Below are 7,291 nucleotides of genomic sequence, written 5' to 3' on the forward strand. Positions count from 1 at the left end.
GTGGTAATTTAGTCATTTTCTGTATCGGTCAAACTTAAGTTGCATAGTTAAGGTGCTTGGTTTTTCTTCTTAAGCTGCATGGTTTCTGTGCTTAAGGTGCGTCAGTTCTTTAGTGAGAACTTAAAAGTGTGTTTTTGTTGAAACTTAAGGTGCATCGATCTAAAGCTTTAAGTGCATTTTTTTTTAATTCTTAAGGTGCATGGTTCTCCTTCTTAAGGTGCATGACTTGTGTGCTTAAGGTGCGCCAGTTTAAAACTTTAGGTGCGAGATTTTCCTTCTTAAGGTGCGTGGTTTCTGTACTTAAGGTATGTTAGTTATAATATTTAGGTGCGCCATTTTAAAAATTTAGGTGTGTGGTTTGTGTTCTTAAGGTGTTTTGTTTGTGTGCTTAAGGTGCATAGTTTGTGTACTTAAGGTGCGTCAGTTTCATGTTTAAGGTTAAGTTGCTTGGTTGCTTCCATGCGCACGTTTTTAAAAAAAATTCATTGATTTGAGTCGTTGGTCTAGATTTGATCAAAGGCTCATATCTAACTTCATCTTTCACATGGGATCATCTTCGCACCAAAACCACTCCATATAAGAAAGATGAGGTTAGATATGAGCCTTTGATCAAATCTATATATATGGAGTGGTTTTGGTGCGAAGATGCTCCATGTGAAAGATGAGGTTAGATATGAGCCTTTGATCAAATCTAGACCAACGACTCAAATCAATGAATTTTTTTAACAAACGTGCGTATGGAAGCAACCAAGCAAATGAGACAACCTAGTTAAGTGAGAAATAAGAATTAATCTTGTACATCCATCATTGAATTGTTGATGGCTGAAATTATTCCTCTTTTTTTTTCTTCCTTATTTAGTTAATATTAATTATTGGGGGTTTTTATGTAATTGTCCTTGTGTTTTAATTTTAAATGGAATTCTGTTCATATATTATGCATGATTTTAGGTGGTATAATTTTGGTAGGATTGCATTTTCTTGTTTGACCATTGATTCTCGTATTCTCTATCATCTTTTGTCGTCATTCTTCATGTTTGTCGAAGCAATAATTGTTCTTCACGTTTGCCAAAGCAGTCGTCGTTCTTCACTTTTGACAAAGCATGGACGACGTTCATGAAGGTATGTATGTGTTGCTAATTTGTTTAGTTCGCTTTTTAGGGGTGGGAGTGTGATTGTTGTTTGGGATCTTTTGGTTGTTTATGTTGGTGGTTTAACGTTTGTTTACAGTGCTGTTTCTCTCGTTATTGTTCATCTCGAAGTAATATCTTTTTTTGTTCCGCCGATGAGTGCATGTCAGTATCCTGCCATGTTCAAGTCTGTATTATGTCATATGCACATGTGTCCTATCATGTTGATTACCCTTATTTTTTAGTTCTTTTTTTTTAATTTTATATATTGTTTGAACGGTAGTCTAGCGGTGGAATTGTTTTATGTGTAATCTCCAGGTTGTGGCAATTTTCTTTTAATTTTTGTTCAGTTCTGTGCATTTTTAGCCGAAACATTATTTGTTCTTCTCTGTCTGATGTACACAAAGCAATAAACTAAAGTGCACACAACATTTGTGCATTTATATTGGTTTTAAAATTTGTGTGCAGTGGCTTTGTTTTTTTCTCATTATCATGTGGCAGCATCTTTTAGTCTTGGTATGTCCGTTGATAAGTCTGGTGTTATTCCGGCGTAAGGTGGTGTGCTCACGTCTCTTGATATTGTTGTCCACACCCAACTGTTGCTAAGAATAAGGGTTCTTGGAAGAGGTTCAAATCATCAAAAGAGGTAGCTATAGAGAAAGCGTCTAAGTCCACACAATAGTGCAAGACTTTTCACCAATATGTGCGTCATGGTAGCCATAATTTTCGCTAAAGGAGTAGATTTATTTTTTTACATGTGCATTTTTTCAGACTTTGTATTTTTGGATGAGACATTGATTATTTTTGTGGGTTTAATTTGAATAATTTACTCTGGTTTTTATTCTATGCTTGACATTTTTTACCCCCACGTATTTCGCAAAGCGGTTGAGATACAGAAGAATGGTCGTTTGTGTGCACCTAATTTATGGTGTGTGTGCATCTCAGTTTTAACTCCTGTGTTGTAAACTACGTTGGTGTGTGCACCCCATTATTTCACCATGTGCCGTTCATATTCATTTGAGGTGCACTGTGCTTTTAATCTTTTCTCCATTCTCAAGAAACTTATTGATGAGAATTGGGTTAACACTGTGGATTTAATCTTAGAAATAAAATCTTAATCATATTTTGTGGTTGAAGTAGCTTTTTTCGCACAACTAACTAGAAGCTGTTGAGGATCAAATGGTCTAATATGTGTGTGCACCAATTACGAGGGGTGTGTGCATGTTTGTGTAAACTCCTGTTGAAGATCAAATGGTCTAATATGTGTGTGCACCAACTACGGGGGGTGTGTGCATGTTTGTGTAAACTCCTGTGATGTTCAATACGTCGGTGTGTGCACCTCAATTTAGGATTGTGTGACATTCATACTAATAGAGTCTGTAGTCATTTTAAACAAGGTTTCATGACATGGACTCTCTGTGTGTTGGTTTTATGCCAGCCATTCATCCATTCATTTCTTTAATTTTTGGAAATGGATTGCAACTATAGATCATTCAATAAGTACTTATGCATTAGAAATCAACGGCGCGTGCACTGTGACAAAAATACATATCCATTCTTACAAAAAGCTAGCCATAACATTAGAAGATGCCCTGAAGACCCAGCTACTAAGGAACGAATGGTAACTTGGTTGTTTTTACCTTCTATTAGTTAACTTGTGTGTAGACTTGTCCGTTTATGTTATAAGCTAAATCCAAAGAAAAGGGTTAGAAGCAAAAAGGCAAATGCAACAAGTCGAAATGTAGAACAAGCTCAACAAGCCCCAGAAGAAATTGAGAATGTGACACAACCGGATGAAATTCTAAGTCAGCGTGAAGCAAAACATACTTTTGCTCAACATCGATCAAGCAAAATATCAAGCAGAAAGTTTTGAAGTCCAATAACATTTAATAGTTGGTGTAGATGGATTTTTTGTTTTGATTTTGGGCAGGATTATATTAAAATACAAATTCCCAAACAATGACAATATGTATACAATGTGATTTTATTATCCTCTGGTTTCTGTTTACAACGTTAATTCTATACAACTTAATTGCGATGAAAATATTATACAATATAAACACAAGCAAGCAATACCAACATACCAATTAAATCATATCATGTAAACACTGATAAACTAATGTTCAACTTTGGCTTTATATATTATTAGAATTTTAAGAAAATGTTACACTAATAAACTAATGACATAAAAGATTTTGCAGTCTTGGAACTTTATGGATTTGGCAGAAAGAATAATTACAATACAGCTTTCTTTTAGTAAGGTAATAAGTAACAAAAAGGAGACTATTGACCCTAATGAGGACCATGAATCTACCAAGAGCATTTCGCCGGAATTTTTTGCAACAACACTCAGCAGCAGTCTTCATCGTATCATTGAAGCATTTTGAAAACAGGTATTTCTTCGCATTTTTATATTATGGGATTGTAGTTCAAAAATTTCACGTTTTATTCAATATTTTGTGATTCTAAGTAGTTTAACAAGTTTCTGTGGAATAGATTTCTGTTGTATGTAACATACAATGTTAATAGTTCAAAAATGAGATTATAATTTTGTGACCTAGAGTTTAATCTATGTGAATGTGAGGTTTTCAAACTGTGAATATGGAGTATATGAAGTGTGAAAATAGAGTTTTGAATGTCTAAATGCATAACATTGATAAATATAATTACTAAACATATTGCCCCTAAAATGTGTGAATGTGGAGTGTTCAAACTGTGAATATAGAGTACTGGTTCTGTGAATGTAGTGTTTTGAGTGTGTGAATGCATAACAGTGTTGATATAAGTACTAAACATATTGCCCCTTAAATGTGTGAATCTAGAGTTTTCAAAATGTGAATACAGAGTATATGGTCTGTGAATATAGTGTTACGAATGTGTGAATGTATAACAGATAGTAATTATATTACTGAACAAGTATCACTGAAATGTGTGAATGTGTTGTTTTCTAACTGTGAATATAGAGTATAGGAACTGTGAATATAGAGTTTTGAATATGTGATTGCATAACAGTGTTGATATAATTAATAAACATATAGCCCTGTGGTGTTTCTAGATTGTGAATATGTAGTATAGCTTATGTGAATATATAGTTTTCAATGTGTGAATCTATAGCCCTGTGGTGTTCTGTTTTTACTACATATATATTTGTATTTGTGAATATATATTTATGTATTTGGATACATACATGCAGTTACAGTTTTGATGGAAATATTATTCTTTTAGTAGAGCGTAGCTGGATTTATTCGGCATTCCCCATCCCCCCTCTACTAACAGATTATATTTTCATCAAATATAAAATTTTTGTTAACCTTGTTATACTTGAGGTTGCATTTTATTTCTAAACTATTCATTGGTAGAATTGGCAGAAATGGAAAAAACAAATCCTAGCCGTGTGAACAAAGAGGCAAGGAAGACAAGAGCTATGCTTAGCTCTCAAGCTGCAGAGGCATAAAGTTCGGACTCGTCTATACAAGCCGAAGTAAGAACAAAACAACGAAATGACAAGCCATCTGCCGCTGAAAAAAAAAAACAGGAAAGAGGAAAGCAGTGGAACAAGGGGAAGGCAGTCGGGCTGAAAGAGCAGCAAAGAGAAAATCTACAAGAAAAAATCCACGAACAGATGAGGATGAAAATGTAGAGAAACAACAAAAAACGTGGAATACAAGGATGAGCCCGAAGATTGTGGCTGAGTTTGTGCAACAGCTGACTGATGAACAGAAAAGGGCTGTGGAGGAGATAGGATTTGGAGGGATATTACACCTCCAACTAACAAAGAGTGAAGGCCCTCTAATGAAGTACTTGCTTAGACAGTTTGATGTTTATCGCTCTGCTATCCGGCTTGAGGGGGGTGAATTGCTGCTTATTGAAGAGGATGATGTTCAAAGAACATTGGGGATCCCACAAGGGAGCGAAGTGGTTGAGGAGGCCACAAGATTTGAGCATATGGCAGAAGATGGTGCTACTGGAGCGTATGCCAACCTCGTGACCTTATGGAGGGAGCGATGGGGAATTGATGGTAAATCCCCAATCACAACATCAATGCCGGAGCAGATTCTGAAAAGAGGAGACCATGGCGATATGTTTAAACGCGACTTTGTCTTGTTTATAGTATCGGCAATGCTGCGTGGCCACCAAGACAGGTGTTGCAACTTTAGGATTTTAAAATCCTTGATAGACCTTAACCAGATCAAGAACTACAATTGGTGTGCCTATACGCACAAGTTTATGGTTGACTCCATTCAGTCATTTCAAAAGAATAAAAAGCAGTTCTTCACTGGACCGGTTGCATTCATCCTAGTAAGTTCACTTTATTTTGAATTTTCATTACTATTTTTATAAAATAATGACTTATTTGTTTGTGAATATAAAGTATTGAAGCTGTGAATATATAGACATGAATGTGTGAATGTAGAACAGATACTACTATAATTATTGAAATGTGTGAATGTGTTTTATTCAATCTGTGAATTTAGTGTATTGAATATATGAATATAGAGTACTTAATGTGTGAATGTGTGATATAATTACTGAACAAGTATCACTGAAATGTGTGAATATGAACTTTTCAAACTGTGAATATAGTGTATTGAAGTTGTGAATATATGGACATGAATGTGTGAATCTAGAACAGATAGTAATATAATTACTGAAATCTATGAATGTAGACTTTTCAGATTGTGAATATAGAGTATTGAAGCTGTGAATATATGGACATGAATGTGTGAATGTAGAACAGATAGTAATATAATTACTGAAAATTGTGAATGTGGAGTTTTCAATCTGTGAATATAGTGTATTGAATATGTGAATATACTGTACTGAATCTGTGAATGTGTGAATATGGACTTTTCAAACTGTGAATATAGTGTATTGAATTTGTGAATATATGGACATGAATGTGTGAATCTAGAACAGATAGTAATATAATTACTGAAATCTATGAATTTAGTCTTTTCAGATTGTGAATATAGAGTATTGAAGCTGTGAATATATGGACATGAATGTGTGAATGTAGAACAGATAGTAATATAATTACTGAAATTTGTGAATGTGGAGTTTTCAATCTGTGAATATAGTGTATTGAATATGTGAATATACTGTACTGAATCTGTGAATGTGTGAATATGGACTTTTCAAACTGTGAATATAGTGTATTGAATTTGTGAATATATGGACATGAATGTGTGAATCTAGAACAGATAGTAATATAATTACTGAAATCTATGAATTTAGTCTTTTCAGATTGTGAATATAGAGTATTGAAGCTGTGAATATATGGACATGAATGTGTGAATGTAGAACAGATAGTAATATAATTACTGAAATTTGTGAATGTGGAGTTTTCAATCTGTGAATATAGTGTATTGAATATGTGAATATACTGTACTGAATCTGTGAATGTGTGAATATGGACTTTTCAAACTGTGAATATAGTGTATTGAATTTGTGAATATATGGACATGAATGTGTGAATCTAGAACAGATAGTAATATAATTACTGAAATCTATGAATTTAGTCTTTTCAGATTGTGAATATAGAGTATTGAAGCTGTGAATATATGGACATGAATGTGTGAATGTAGAACAGATAGTAATATAATTACTGAAAATTGTGAATGTGGAGTTTTCAATCTGTGAATATAGTGTATTGAATATGTGAATATACTGTACTGAATCTGTGAATGTGTGAATATGGACTTTTCAAACTGTGAATATAGTGTATTGAATTTGTGAATATATGGACATGAATGTGTGAATCTAGAACAGATAGTAATATAATTACTGAAATCTATGAATTTAGTCTTTTCAGATTGTGAATATAGAGTATTGAAGCTGTGAATATATGGACATGAATGTGTGAATGTAGAACAGATAGTAATATAATTACTGAAAATTGTGAATGTGGAGTTTTCAATCTGTGAATATAGTGTATTGAATATGTGAATATACTGTACTGAATCTGTGAATGTGTGAATATGGACTTTTCAAACTGTGAATATAGTGTATTGAATTTGTGAATATATGGACATGAATGTGTGAATCTAGAACAGATAGTAATATAATTACTGAAATCTATGAATTTAGTCTTTTCAGATTGTGAATATAGAGTATTGAAGCTGTGAATATATGGACATGAATGTGTGAATGTAGAACAGATAGTA

Source organism: Ipomoea triloba, chromosome 5 (assembly GCF_003576645.1).
Source record: "Ipomoea triloba cultivar NCNSP0323 chromosome 5, ASM357664v1".
NCBI classification, from domain to species: Eukaryota; Viridiplantae; Streptophyta; class Magnoliopsida; order Solanales; family Convolvulaceae; genus Ipomoea; species Ipomoea triloba.